We start from the raw sequence: 15,538 nt of genomic DNA on the forward strand, positions 1-15,538 counted from the left end.
GATGTAGGAAAATCCAATTCCTTAACTGACATATCTTTGTGGTTGACAGAAATAGCTATGCCTGGATTTTCAGAGACAGCAATGGCCACTCCTAATTTAACATTTAATACTACCTTTGTTACCAATAAATTATCTAATCTGTAGGTGTAGCTCTCATAGCTGCATTTAGCTTTAAAGAGGGAATCTATCTTATTGGTTTTAACTCTGCATGGAAACTTCTTTGTTGCTGTTTTACTTACTTAATGTACTTACTTTATTTACAATCAAGAAATAAATTAGAAGGAATAAAATAGTCAAAGAATTATCTATTCATGGCTTTTTAAAATTGTCTATAGTGAGTTGTAAGGTTGTAGTTAACTCATTTAAAAGAATTATCTTTCTCTAGAAAACCATTTTCAAATAGATAGTGCTTGTCCTTGTTGTTGTTACACTGAGTGCAATTCAGTGAGCTGCATGGCAAAATATGTATTATGTAAATAAACGGGATTCACTTAACATTAAAAGAGTGAAGGAGAAACAAAAACTTTTTCAGACAACAAAAAAGAGAATTATCAACTCAGTAAACATCTATCCACCCCTCTCTTTGTCCTAAAATTGTCCAAGTGACTCTCAACCTTATACCTCTAAATTCACTCCTAGAAAATAAAAATACCTAATATTTACTGGTTTTACTAGGTACCATCAGCACCTTATATGTACTGCTTAATCACTTTAACTCCAGGAGTAGGCACTATGGTCACTATAAATTTAGAGAGGAAGATCAAAGCAGATAATTTAGGATGCCTAACATAATACAGCTACTAAATGATGAAGCCAGGAGTCGGAGTCACATGTCAAGCCATTGGACCCTATTGTCATCCACACAAAAACACTGAGTAGAGCCTGCCTAGCAGTAAACTGGGAGAAGAAATGGCAGCCCACTCCAGTATTCTTGTCTGGAGAATCCATGGACAGAGGAGCCTGGTGGGCTGCCGTCTATGGGGTCACACAGAGTCGGACACTACTGAAGTGACTTAACAGCAGCAACAGACCATCTCTAATAGGAATCTATTATCTGCTCAGTGCTTGCTTGAACATATGTCAGATTTACTAAGTATAACTTTGCTCTTTCATGTCCATGTTTTTGCAGAAATGAACAAGTTATAATTTAGTCTCATTTCAGAGACCAAATTTGCCATTTTGAAAAACTGTAGTAGAAACAGGGTCCTTTTGTCTTTGTCCACAGGCTTCACCTGAGCAATAAAGCCAACAATCATGGGTCCTTATTGCCTCACTTACATAATAAGAATCATTTTTTCCCCCCATGTGGGAAAAAAACCACGTGGGCCATCTCAATTTTATTTCCCACTTCTGAGCCACAGAACACATTAATTCTCAAATATGCTTACTCAGGGCCTCTATCTACAGTCCTTACACAGACAAAACTATAATGGGAAGCCTGAATAAGTAGTTCCTCCAGCATCAGACTGAGAGGTTTATTTTGTTCATTTATTTATTTTAAAGAAAACTTCTGGGATACAGATTCAAATGAGACTGCAGGATTAGTAAGAGTCAAATCTTACCTTTTTAATCCAGACTGACCAATACAGATGGCCAAGAAACAATGTGAGGACCCAGTACATCCTGTGAATGCTTCCCAAAATGTTAAATAAGAATGACAAGATCCACCACTCATGCCTAGAGCCTGTGTCCCGCAACAAGAGAAGCCACCACGAGAAACCCTTGCACTGCAACAAAGAGTAGCCCCTACTCTGTGCAACTAGAGAAAGTCCATGCAAAGCAACAAAGACCCAGTGCAGCCAAAAACAAATAACTAAAACCAAAACAAACAAACAGAAAAACCCCAAAAACCCTCTTCTCTGAAAACCACCAGGGATTTGAGTTCTTCTGAGTATGAATTGACTATTCTCCCTTCTTGGCCCAAGCAATAAACCCTTCTCTGTCAAAAAAAAAAAAAAGAATGACAAAATCATAAAAAACCAACAATCTTATCTGCATATGTATATGGTATGAGTAGACAGAAATATGAAAGTATTTCAGAAGCACAGCATTAACAAGAAAAGATTCCTCAATAGTAACGCCAACTCAATGGAGATTCTTAGTACCTAAGTAATCCTACTGCTTTGCAATCAGATCAGATCAGATCAGTCGCTCAGTCGTGTCTGACTCTTTGCGAACCCATGAATCACAGCACGCCAGGCCTCCCTGTCCATCATCAACTCCCGGAGTTCATTCAGACTCATGTCCGTCAAGTCAGTGATGCCATCCAGCCATCTCATTCTCTGTCGTCCCCTTCTCCTCTTGCCCCCAATCCCTCCCAGCATCAGTCTTTTCCAATAAGTCAACTCTTCACATGAGGTGGCCAAAGTACTGGAGTTTCAGCTTTAGCATCATTCCTTCCAAAGAAATCCCAGGGCTGATCTCCTTCAGAATGGACTGGTTGGATCTCCTTGCAGTCCAAGGGACTCTCAAGAGTCTTCTCCAACACCACAGTTCAAAAGCATCAATTCTTTGGCACTCAGCCTTCTTCACAGTCCAACTCTCACATCCAAACATGACCACAGGAAAAACCATAGCCTTGACTAGACGGACCTTTGTTGGCAGAGCATGTCTCTGCTTTTGAATATGTTATCTAGGTTGGTCATAACTTTCCTTCCAAGGAGTAAGCATCTTTTAATTTCATGGCTGCAGTCACCATCTGCAGTGATTTTGGAGCCCAGGAAAATAAAGTCTGACACTGTTTCCACTGTTTCCCCATCTATTTCCCATGAAGTGATGGGACCAGATGCCATGATCTTCGTTTTCTGAATGTTGAGCATTAAGCCAACTTTTTCACTCTCCACTTTCACCTTCATCAAGAGGCTTTTTAGTTCCTCTTCACTTTCTGCCATAGGGTGGTGTCATCTGCATATCTGAGGTTATTGATATTTCTCCCAGCAATCTTGATTCCAGCTTGTGTTTCTTCCAGTCCAGCGTTTCTCATGATGTACTTTGCATGTAAGTTAAATAAACAGGGTGACAATATATAGCCTTGATGTACTCCTTTTCCTATTTGGAACAAGTCTGTTGTTCCATGTCCAGTTCTAACTTTTGCTTCGTGACCTGCATACAGATTTCTCAAGAGGCAGATCAGATGGTCTGGTATTCCCATCTCTTTCAGAATTTTCCACAGTTTATTGTGATCCACACAGTCAAAGGCTTTGGCATAGTCAATAAAGCAGAAATAGATGTTTTTCTGGAACTCTCTTGCTTTTTCCACGATCCAGCGGATGTTGGCAATTTGATCTCTGGTTCCTCTGCCTTTTCTAAGACCAGCTTGAACATCAGGAAGTTCACGGTTCACATATTGCTGAAGCCTGGCTTGGAGAATTTTAAGCATTACTTTACTAGAGTGTGAGATGAGTGCAATTGTGCGGTAGTTTGAGCATTCTTTGGCATTGCCTTTCTTTGGGATTGGAATGAAAACTGACCTTTTCCAGTCCTGTGGCCACTGCTGAGTTTTCCAAATTTGCTGGCATATTGAGTGAAGCACTTTCACAGTATCATCTTTTAGGATTTGGAATAGCTCAACTGGAATTCTATCACCTCCACTAGCTTTGTTCGTAGTGATGCTTTCTAAGGCCCAGTTGCTTTGCAATAGATACCCAGAATAGTGTTAGAGACCAAAAAGTGACATCAACATGAAAACAGTAGATGTAATGGATGCTGTGTCGTGTTGCCCAGATCTGTCTTCCGGTCTAAGGACTTTATTTTCCTAGATGCTAGGAGTGCTGTCACTAGATAACCCTCAGCTGTCAGTCCCCTCGGGAACTTGTCCTTGGCCACAGTGTGCCCTCTCTCTTAGGGGACCAGCTTGCATCTAATGTCTGCCTGATGTGGGAGTATGAAAGCCCCACCTCATCACTACAAAGAGAGTCAACTCTAAAGGGCCTTCCCCGCTCTTCTGAGAAGCTCTCCAGGGCCTGAGTTGAGGCCCTTGTGGCGGTTGAGCTCACTTTTCACTCTGCCTAGTCCTGCCTCCTTCCCTTCCACAAACGTCAATCCCAAGAGTGATCCCTGATACATGCTCTGCATGCCAACCTTTGTCTCTGAGTCTGCTTCTCAGGGAACCCAAATTTGAATACTAGAGAAATTAAATTCTTTGTTTCTAATGTGTTATTAAAATATAAATATTACCTTATAAGGAAATATGTTTTTAATTAGCATTTAAGAATACTATAATGTATTGTTTAGGCATTTAAAAATCACTTTTCTCATTGATATAGGTTGGGTTGCTTCATTTATTGTGACAGAAAAACAATCAGGAGGATAGAATACAAAACTGTCGAGTCCCCACATGCAGGAGATTATACTGAGGATTGGAATAAGAAGTACAAAGGAAAGAGAGAAATTAGGAGTTTGCTAGTCCCATTCGAACCCAATGGGAAAGTTTTTTGTCAAGGCCTAAAGCCATCCGGCTTTCTACAGGACTGATTCCCTCCACGGACTCTGTCAAAGCCATGATGGCACGGTGAAGAAAATTTAGTATGACCATCATTTGCCTTCCCTCTATTCTTAGTCGCTATCTTGGTCTGGTGTCTCAGAAAATCTTCCTTCTTTATTCTTTTACTAGCCAAATGTTGAAAGCATTTGAATTCTGGTAGAGAATTCAAGAGAAGGTGAAAAGCTTTCAATGTAGAGACATGAATCTGAGTTGCCAATAGAAGAGTTTCAAACACCTTGACTAGAGGAAGGAAGGAAATATAAGGCAGATAGTCTGCTATAGGCTAAGCCATATACTCTCCTAAAACACCTTTGATAGAGTCTTTAATTAGTTATACCTCATGCTGTGATTATTCATCTACCTCACAGTGACAGCTTGGTAGTACAGGCTACTTCACTATCAGTTTGAATTTCAAGCCTAGATTTAACAATTCATTCAACAGATAATTACTGAGAACCTAGCGGTAATAAACAAAGCAGACAAGTCACCTGTCTTCTATTAGGGAGAGACAGAAATAAACAAAAACAAAATTTCAGATCATAATAAAAGCTAAGAAGAGACTAAAGCAAGGTTAAAAGATGGAGGACCACTAGGAGTAAGGATGTTGACTATTTTAGCTGTGAGAAACTAGGTCAGTGAACATTCTTCTAAAGAGACAGCTTGTTTACCTTCCTCTGCAACTTTCTGGAAGAGTTTGAGTAGGATAGGTGTTAGCTCTTCTCTAAATTTTTGGTAGAATTCAGCTGTGAAGCTGTCTGGACCTGGGCTTTTGTTTGCTGGAAGATTTCTGATTACAGTTTCAATTTCCATGCTTGTGATGGGTCTGTTAAGATTTTCTATTTCTTCCTGGTCCAGTTTTGGAAAGTTGTACTTTTCTAAGAATTTGTCCATTTCTTCCACGTTGTCCATTTTATTGGCATATAATTGTTGATAGTAGTCTCTTATGATCCTTTGTATTTCTGTGTTGTCTGTTGTGATCTTTCCATTTTCATTCCTAATTTTATTGATTTGATTTTTCTCCCTTTGTTTCTTGATGAGTCTGGCTAATGGTTTGTCCATTTTATTTATCCTTTCAAAGAACCAGCTTTTGGCTTTGTTGATTTTTGCTATGGTCTCTTTTGTTTCTTTTGCATTTATTTCTGCTCTAATTTTTAAGATTTCTTTCCTTCTACTAACCCTGGGGTTCTTCATTTCTTCCTTTTCTAGTTGCTTTAGGTGTAGAGTTAGGTTATTTATTTGACTTTTTTCTTGTTTCTTGAGGTATGCCTGTATTGCTATGAACTTTCCCCTTAGGACTGCATTTACAGTGTCCTACAGGTTTTGGGTTGTTGTGTTTTCATTTTCATTCGTTTCTATGCAAATTTTGATTTCTTTTTTGATTTCTTCTGTGATTTGTTGGTTATTCAGCAGCGTGTTGTTCAGCCTCCATATGTTGGAATTTTTAATAGTTTTTCTCCTGTAATTGACATCTAATCTTACTGCATTGTGGTCAGAAAAGATGCTTGGAATGATTTCAATTTTTTTGAACTTACCAAGGCTAGATTTATGGCCCAGGATGTGATCTATCCTGGAGAAGGTTCCATGTGTGCTTGAGAAAAAGGTGAAATTCATTGTTTTGGGATGAAATGTCCTATAGATATCAATTAGGTCTAACTGGTCTATTGTATCATTTAAAGTTTGTGTTTCCTTGTTAATTTTCTGTTTAGTTGATTATCCATAGGTGTGAGTGGGGTATTAAAGTCTCCCACTATTATTGTGTTATTGTTAATTTCTCCTTTCATACTTGTTAGCATTTGTCTTACATATTGCAGTGCTCCTATGTTGGGTGCATATATATTTATAATTGTTATATCTTCTTCTTGGATTGATCCTTTGATCATTATGTAGTGACCATCTTTGTCTCTTTTCACAGCCTTTGTTTTAAAGTCTATTTTATCTGATATGAGTATTGGTACTCCTGCTTTCTTTTGGTCCCTATTTGCATGGAAAATCTTTTTCCAGTCCTTCACTTTCAGTCTGTATGTGTCCCCTGTTTTGAGGTGGGTCTCTTGTAGACAGCATATGTAGGGGTCTTGTTTTTGTATCCATTCAGCTAGTCTTTGTCTTTTGGTTGGGGCATTCAACCCATTTATGTTTAAGGTAATTATTGATAAGTATGATCCCATTGCCATTTACTTTATTGTTTTGGGTTCGAATTTATACACCATTTTTGTGTTTCCTGTCTAGAGAATATCCTTTAGTAGGCCACCATCACCCTAATACCAAAACCTGACAAAGATCCCACAAAAAAAGAAAACTACAGGCCAATATCACTGATGAACACAGATGCAAAAATCCTTAACAAAATTCTAGCAATCAGAATCCAACAACACATTAGAAAGATCATACACCATGACCAAGTGGGCTTTATCCCAGGGATGCAAGGATTCTTCAATATCCACAAATCAATCAATGTAATACACCACATTAACAAATTGAAAAATAAAAACCATATGATTATCTCAATAGATGCAGAGAAAGCCTTTGACAAAATTCAACATCCATTTATGATAAAAACTCTCCAGAAAGCAGGAATAGAAGGGACATACCTCAACATAATGAAAGCTCTATATGACAAACCCACAGCAAACATTATCCTCAATGGTGAAAAATTGAAAGCATTTCCTCTAAAGTCAGGAAGAAGACAAGGGTTCCCACTTTCACCATTACTATTCAACATAGTTTTGGAAGTTATGGCCACAGCAATCAGAGCAAAAAAAGAAATAAAAGGATCCAAATTGGAAAAGAAGAAGTAAAACTTTCACTGTTTGCAGATGACACGATCCTCTACATAGAAAACCCTAAAGACTCCACCAGAAAATTACTAGAACTAATCAATGATTATAGTAAAGTTGCAGGATATAAAATCAACACACAGAAATCCCTTGCATTCCTATACACTAATAACGAGAAAATAGAGAAATTAATGAAACAATTCCATTCACTATTGCAACGAAAAGAATAAAATACTTAGGAATATATCTACCTAAAGAAACTAAAGACCTATATATAGAAAACTATAAAACACTGGTGAAAGAAATCAAAGAGGACACTAATAGATGGAGAAATATACCATGTTCATGGATTGGAAGAATCAATATAGTGAAAATGAGTATACTACCCAAAGCAATTTATAGATTCAATGCAATCCCTGTCAAGCTACCAACGGTATTCTTCACAGAGCTAGAACAAATAATTTCACAATTTGTATGGAAATACAAAAAACCTCAAATAGCCAAAGCGATCTTGAGAAACAAGAATGGAACTGGAGGAATCAACCTACCTGACTTCAGGCTCTACTACAAAGCCACAGTCATCAAGACAGTATGGTACTGGCACAAAGACAGAAATATAGATCAATGGAACAAAATAGAAAGCCCAGAGATAAATCCACGCACATATGGACACCTTATCTTTGACAAAGGAGGCAAGAATATACAATGGATTAAAGACAATCTCTTTAACAAGTGGTGCTGGGAAAACTGGTCAACCACTTGTAAAGAATGAAACTAGAGCACTCTCTAACACCATACACAAAAATAAACTCAAAATGGTTAAAAAATCTAAACTTAAGACCAGAAACTATAAAACTCCTAGAGGAGAACATAGGCAAAACACTCTCCGACATACATCACAGCAGGATCCTCTATGACCCACCTCCCAGAATATTGGAAATAAAAGCAAAAATAAACAAATGGGACCTAATTAAACTTAAAAGCTTCTGCACAACAAAGGAAACTATAAGCAAGGTGAAAAGACAGCCTTCAGAATGGGAGAAAATAATAGCAAATGAAGCAATTGACAAACAACTAATCTCAAAAATATACAAGCAACTCCTACAGCTCAATTCCAGAAAAATAAATGACCCAATCAAAAAAATGGGCCGAAGAACTAAATAGACATTTCTCCAAAGAAGACATACAGATGGCTAACAAACACATGAAAAGATGCTCAACATCACTCATTATCAGAGAAATGCAAATCAAAACCACTATGAGGTACCATTTCATGCCAGTCAGAATGGCTGTGATCCAAAAGTCTACAAGCAATAAATGCTGGAGAGGGTGTGGAGAAAAGGGAACCCTATTACACTGTTGGTGGGAATGCAAACTAGTACAGCCACTATGGAGAACAGTGTGGAGATTCCTTAAAAAACTGGGAATAGAACTGCCTTATGACCCAGCAATCCCACTGCTGGGCATACACACTGAGGAAACCAAAAGGGAAAGAGACACGTGTACCCCGATGTTCATCGCAGGACTGTTTATAATAGCCAGGATGTGGAAGCAACCTAGATGTCCAACAGCAGATGAATGGATAAGAAAGTTGTGGTACATATACACAATGGAGTATTACTCAGCCATTAAAAAGAATACATTTGAATCAGTTCTAATGAGGTGGATGAAACTGGAGCCTATTATACAGAATGAAGTAAGCCAGAAAGAAAAACACCAATACAGTATACTAACGCATATATATGGAATTTAGAAAGATGGTAACAATAACCCTGTATACGAGACAGCAGAAGAGACACTGATGTATAGAACAGTCTTTTGGACTCTGTGGGAGAGGGAGTGGGTGGGATGATTTGGGAGAATGGCATTGAAATATGTATAATATCATATATGGAACGAGTTGCCAGTCCAGGTTCGATGCACGATACTGGATCCTTGGGGCTGGTGCACTGGGACGACCCAGAGGGATGGTATGGGGAGGGAGGAGGGAGGAGGGTTCAGGATGGGGAACACATGTATACCTGTGGCGGATTCATTTCGATATTTGGCAAAACCAATACAATATTGTAAAGTTTAAAAACAAAATAAAATTAAAAATAAATAAAACAAAAAACAAAAAAATAGAGACAGCTTGTGAGCAGAGATCTGAACAGTAAATATCAGGCCATGTGAAGCTTTAGGTAAAGACCATCCGATGCAAAGGCTATATTCCACAAACAACAAAAAGGAGGTACACCAGGAATGGAGCAAATGGAGCAAATGAAGCAGAGAGGGAGGGAGGGGTTGGAAAGGTCAGATCACAAAGAACATCGAGGGCTAGACCAAAGACTTTGAATTTTGTTCTAAATGTAATAGGAAATGGACTTCCCTGGTGGTCCAGGGGCTAAGAATCCACCCTCCCAATGCAGGGTTCCCAGGATCGATCCCAGGTCAGGGAACTAGATCCCACATGCCACAACTAAGAGTTTACAAACCACAACTAACAAACCGGCACAGCCAAATAAATAAACAAACATTTGTTTGTTTAAAAAATAAATAAATGTAATAGGAAGCCACTGGACAGATTTTTAAATAGGAAGAAATACGACATGATGTAAGTTTTTGTAGAGTCCTCTAAGGGCTGTTGCGCTATGAAACTGCAAGAGTGAAGTCAGGGAGAACAGTCAGGAAGCCATGGCTGTGGAGCAGTGAGAGTTGAGAATGGTGGTAGCAGAAGTGATGGGAACTGGTTGGGTCTAGAATGTATTTTAGAAATAAACTGTCAGGACTTGATGATGGGTTAGATGTGGGGAACGACAAAAAAAGCATTTACTCAAGGATACCTCCCAAGTTTTCTTTGCCAGCACAGCTGGATGAACAATGATGCCATCGACTGGGTTGGAGGATGCTGGGGAGGAATAGAATTGGAAGCCATGAAAAATCAAAAGTCCTATTTGGACCTGTTAAATTTGAGATGTCTATACCCCAGTGGAGCTCTTGAGTTGACAGTTACACATACACACCTATCAGTCAAGAGAGAAGTTGGGGCTGTAAATATAGATCTACATGTCAACATGATAAGGATTCTCATGAATCGCACGGGACTAAGACTAAACCCAGAAGTAGAAAGAGAAACTAGAACACTTTCTAACACCATACACAAAAATAAACTCAAAATGGATTAAAGATCTAAACGTAAGACCAGAAACTATAAAACTCCTAGAGGAGAACATAGGCAAAACCCTCTCCGACATACATCACAGCAGGATCCTCTATGACCCACCTCCCAGAATATTGGAAATAAAAGCAAAAATAAACAAATGGGACCTAATTAACCGTAAAAGCTTCTGCACATCAAAGGAAACTATTAGCAAGGTGAAAAGACAGCCTTCAGAATGGGAGAAAATAATAGCAAATGAAGCAACTGACAAACAACTAATCTCAAAAATATACAAGCAACTCCTACAGCTCAACTCCAGAAAAATAAATGACCCAATCAAAAAATGGGCCAAAGAACTAAATAGACATTTCTCCAAAGAAGACATACAGATGGCTAACAAACACATGAAAAGATGCTCAACATCACTCATTATCAGAGAAATGCAAATCAAAACCACTATGAGGTACCATCTCACACCAGTCAGAATGGCTGTGATCCAAAAGTCTGCAAATAATAAATGCTGGAGAGGGTGTGGAGAAAAGGGAACCCTATTACACTGTTGGTGGGAATGCAAACTAGTACAGCCACTATGGAGAACAGTGTGGAGATTCCTTAAAAAACTGGAAATAGAACTGCCTTATGATCCAGCAATCCCACTGCTGGGCATACACACTGAGGAGACCAGAAGGGAAAGAGACACGTGTACCCCAATGTTCCTCGCAGCACTGTTTATAATAGCCAGGACATGGAAGCAACCTAGATGTCCATCAGCAGATGAATGGATAAGAAAGCTGTGGTACATATACACAATGGAGTATTACTCAGCCATTAAAAAGAATACATTTGAATCAGTTCTAATGAGGTGAATGAAACTGGAGCCTATTACACAGAGTGAAGTAAGCCAGAAGGAAAAACACCAATACAGTATACTAACACATATATATGGAATTTAGAAAGATGGTAACAATAACCCTGTGTATGAGACAGCAAAAGAGACAGTGATGTATAGAACAGTCTTATGGACTCTGAGGGAGAGGGAGAGGGTGGGAAGATTTGGGAGAATAGCATTGAAACATGTAAAATATCATGTATGAAACGAGATGCCAGTCCAGGTTCAATGCACGATACTGGATGCTTGGGGTTGGTGCACTGGGACGACCCAGAGGGATGGTATGGGGAGGGAGGAGGGAGGAGGGTTCAGGATGGGGAACACATGTATACCTGTGGCGGATTCATTTCGATATTTGGCAAAACTAATACAATTATGTAAAGTTTTAAAATAAAATAAAATTTAAAAAAAAGAAAGAGATTTAGGATTAAGCTCTGAGGAATGCTAATATTTGGAACAAGAGTTTATGGCACTGGAATCATCAGGAGAACTTTAAATAAGAATTGGACTTGGACTCATTTCTCAAAGATTCTGATTTAATTGGTCTGGGGGTGCAGCTAGAGTAAGTCTACAGTTTTAAAAGCTCCTAGTGATTCTTATGTGCAGTTCAGGTTGAGAACCATTGATTCAAATGATTAGGAATAAAATGATTAGAATGGAGGGGGCCATCAGCAAGGTAGGAAGAAAACCAGGAAAGTAATGCCTTAGAAGTTAAGTGAAGGGAATGTTCCAGGAATGAAATGGTTAACTGTGTCAAATGCTAATGAGCAGCAAAGTCAAAGAAGGAAGACAGGGCAAGGATGGGGTGCCCTAAAGGTGAAAAGTTCTGGTGGGGTTGTGGAGATGGAGGCCTGCCCAGCATAGATTAGACAGACTGGAGAGTGAGGCAGGAGAGACACTTTTGCCCCCTGTGTCTGCTCTGCCCCACCCAAGTCCTGGGCTCAGATCCAGAGACCCTGGCTGCCCCTTGTCCAGAAGCTTGTGTATCCAGAGACCATCAAATAATACCATCTCAACTACTTGCTCACACAGCCAGTCAACACTGACTCCACAAACTCATTCAATACCTATTGAGCACTTACATGTGCTAGTGTTAGGCAGAGGGGACAGAGAGTAAAATAAGATATGCTTCTTGCTCCCATGGAATTTTCAGTCTGCTGAGGAAGCAAGTCACAAATAATTGCAACAAAGTAGTCATCTTGATTCTACATCCACAATGTCTATCTTCATTCCCATTTCCACTAATCTAGTTTAGGCCTTGAAAATGAATAATAGTGTCCTAACCAGTTTCTGTATATCCAGTCTCTCCCTTCTTGCTAATATAGTTTAAACCTTGCTGCCGAATTCCTTTTCCTAAAGCACAACTCTGTTTATATCATTCATTAATTGTGGAAGCAGACATTTAGCACCTACTAAATACAAAAAGAATCTGCCTGCCAATGCAGGAGATATAAGACAGGGTTCGATTGTTGGGTCAGGAAGATCTTCTGGAGGAAGACATGGCAACCTACTCCAATATTCTTGCCTGGAGAATCCCATGGACAGAAGAGCCTGGTGGGCTACAGTCCACAGGGTCACAGAGAGTCAGACATGACTAAAACGACTTAGTACACACACACAAAGCACAACTCTCTTCATGTCATTCATTAATTGTGGAAGTATACATTTAGCGCTTACTAAATACACAAAGAAATTCAGTTTCCCCTCCTATGATGTTAGGGTCACTTTCTAGTTCCAAAATCCTGAGTCTGTAATCTCAATCAACAGTAACCACAACAGTTACCTGGTCTATGCATGAATCTCCTTTATGAATCTCTATAAATCAGAAGAGGATAATCATAAACTGGATAAAAGTACATCCAATTGGTACTTAAACCTCTGAGGATGGAAAATTCACTTTTGAAAGAGTTCAAAACATGTTCAAGAAGTTTCCATTTTTATGAAGTTATTCCTTCATAACGCTTCTTGCTTACTCATTAGAATGCAGGCTTCTTGGCTTGCATTCAAGGTCTGCTATTATTTGACCTTGAGGCATTCCAGTCCTAGTTTCTTATATTTTCCTTCTGTTTCCTTTCCTGAATGTGCTTTCACACCACCACACTATCCCTCTATCCCCTCATATCCAAATACTTCAAGACAGAGCTCAAGTGACACCTTCTCTGTAAAACCACCAAGTCCCCCAGGAGACCATCACTCCCTCACCTGAGACCCCCTCATGCTTCTTACCTTCCTCTTGGGTTCCCTCCCTTGGTGATTAGGGCATGCATCCTATTTTCCATGCCTCAGTGAAAGGTCCAGGAGAGCCAGGCCCCTCTCTTGAGAACCTCTGTCTCCTGCACAGGGCATGGCACAGTGCCTTGAAAGTTTCCTTAGACACCTGTGGAGTAAATACAGCATCAATTCTCTGGATCCATTTCCCATTCTAAGAGAGAAGCTATATCAGCTTTCCTAGACTCTACTATTTTGATGCCCAAATTTAAAGTATTACTTATTGCATGCCTGAAATTGCAGACACATTTGGGGGGCAGGGGTCAAGACAATACTACACATGAAAGAATTATAAACAGAATAAAATGTTAATTGTAAGCAAGGGAAAACAACAAAGGAATGCATGGAGGGAGGAGATAAACTTGGTCAAGAGATGCCATGGAAGGTTAAGAGGAAGAGAATTTCCTTGAACTTGCCTTTGAATCTCCATATAAAGAGACTCCTTAGGTCTTGGGCATTTTAAGCCTGAAACAAAGGCTGAGTCAGGGACACTAGAGGGAGCCAAGGCCTGCAGACTGGAGAGAAAGCTTCCAGGGTGTTAGCCTTGGGTTCACAGATTCTACAACATTTGCTTAGTAGATTGAGAAGGCTATTCTTTATCATACATTCAAATGCTTCCACAGGACAATTTCTAAAAGGAAAATTATTTTTAGTCTCTCTTTTTTTTTTTTTTTTACTAATGTTAAACCTCTTTTGAGGAGATCAATATTAAGTACTTATGTCTGTATATTTTATGTCCTCTTTGTCCATGAATATCTCCTGAGTCTTAACTGTGAGCTCGTGTGGTTTCTTGGAGCCGGGAGTAGACAAAGACCAGTGAAACCCTGTCCAGTGACTTGGCCTGAAGCTGGGTGGTCTGTGACCACTGGTTTCCAGGGCGGTCACATTGTCAGGCCAGGTGACCAGAGGTTGCTGCCCTTGTATGTTCAAATATGAGGACTTTGTGGCAGATTACAGCAAAGAAGTCACCCCTCTAGCCTTTTCTCTCAGTCTAGATCCACAGAGAGCCCTAAGCAGGAGTGTTTAAAAGGACCTGGAAGTTTTGAGGCAACCGTGTGAGCTCAGTATGGCCAGCATCAACACTGCCCACGTCTGCCTGACAGACAAACGGATGGGAAAACAGAGGCCCCCATCCATGGGCATAAGAACAAGGTATAGTTGGAAGGAGGAAAAAAGAAAATCAAGTACAGCCCTGATGTACTGCCCTACCTCAGACAGGGTGACATGAGACAGTGTGAAACCCACAGCTGCAAAAGGATAGGAACTGAATCATAGTTTTGCCATATATAAATGTTCATTTAAACTAAATTTTGGGACAGAGGAGCTTAAAAATGTAAAAGGTAAAAAGGATATCATACCTCTAAAGCAACAGTGACTTAAAGCTCGCCCAAGCCAAAGGGACAAGAGGCCTCACAGCCAAGAGAGAGCACTTTAGGTGCCCTGGCTTGGACCATCTTCCCACAGTACCTACCCTAGTGCCACCAGACGGAAATGCAAACAATCAGAAACCAATCAGTAGGAAGTCAACCCTGAATAGTCATTGTGAGGACTGATGCTGAAGCTCCAATACTTCGGCCACCTGATGTGAAGAGTCGACTCATTGGATAAGACCCTGATGCTGGGAAAGGTTGAGGGCAGGAGGAGAAGGGGACGACAGAGGATGAGATGGTTGGATGGCATCACTGACTCAATGGACATGAGTTTGAGCAAACTCTGGGAGATAGTGAAAGACAGGGAAGTCTGGCATGCTGCAGTCCATGGGGTCACAAAGAGTCAACGAGGCTCAGCGAGTGAGCAACAATAAAAACAAGGCAGGAGGGCCTCACCAGCTGCTGGAGGGCCCAAGAGGCTCCCTTTTCCTCCAGATGCCATTTTCAGAGCTCCCCTTGACATGGCCATCAGAAGCTAGAAGTCAGGTTGAAGGTGGGAGGCTGAAAATCCAGGCCTAGAGGGAGGAATGGAGGGGAACTTGTGAGGCAGGCTGT

The 15,538-nt window shown here is 40.0% G+C and overlaps 1 protein-coding gene across 5 annotated transcripts in view; it reads right to left on the bottom strand.

Annotated features, from left to right (window-relative positions):
• The window catches only part of MNS1 (meiosis specific nuclear structural 1), a 132,683-nt gene that overhangs the window by 109,393 nt on the left and 7,752 nt on the right, over positions 1–15,538 (bottom strand). For all 5 annotated transcript variants that reach the window (XM_086321113.1, XM_086321119.1, XM_086321112.1 and 2 more), the window contains exons 2-3: positions 15,380–15,498; positions 13,512–13,662 (exon numbers count right to left, since the gene is read on the bottom strand). The gene's annotated coding sequence lies outside the window, so the exon portion shown is untranslated. The remainder of the gene's footprint in view (positions 1–13,511; positions 13,663–15,379; positions 15,499–15,538) is intronic.

Source organism: Bos grunniens, chromosome 10 (genome assembly GCF_055505025.1).
Source record: "Bos grunniens cultivar Pamir isolate PY7600 chromosome 10, Bosgru_T2T1.0, whole genome shotgun sequence".
In the NCBI taxonomy this organism is placed as follows: Eukaryota; Metazoa; Chordata; class Mammalia; order Artiodactyla; family Bovidae; genus Bos; species Bos grunniens.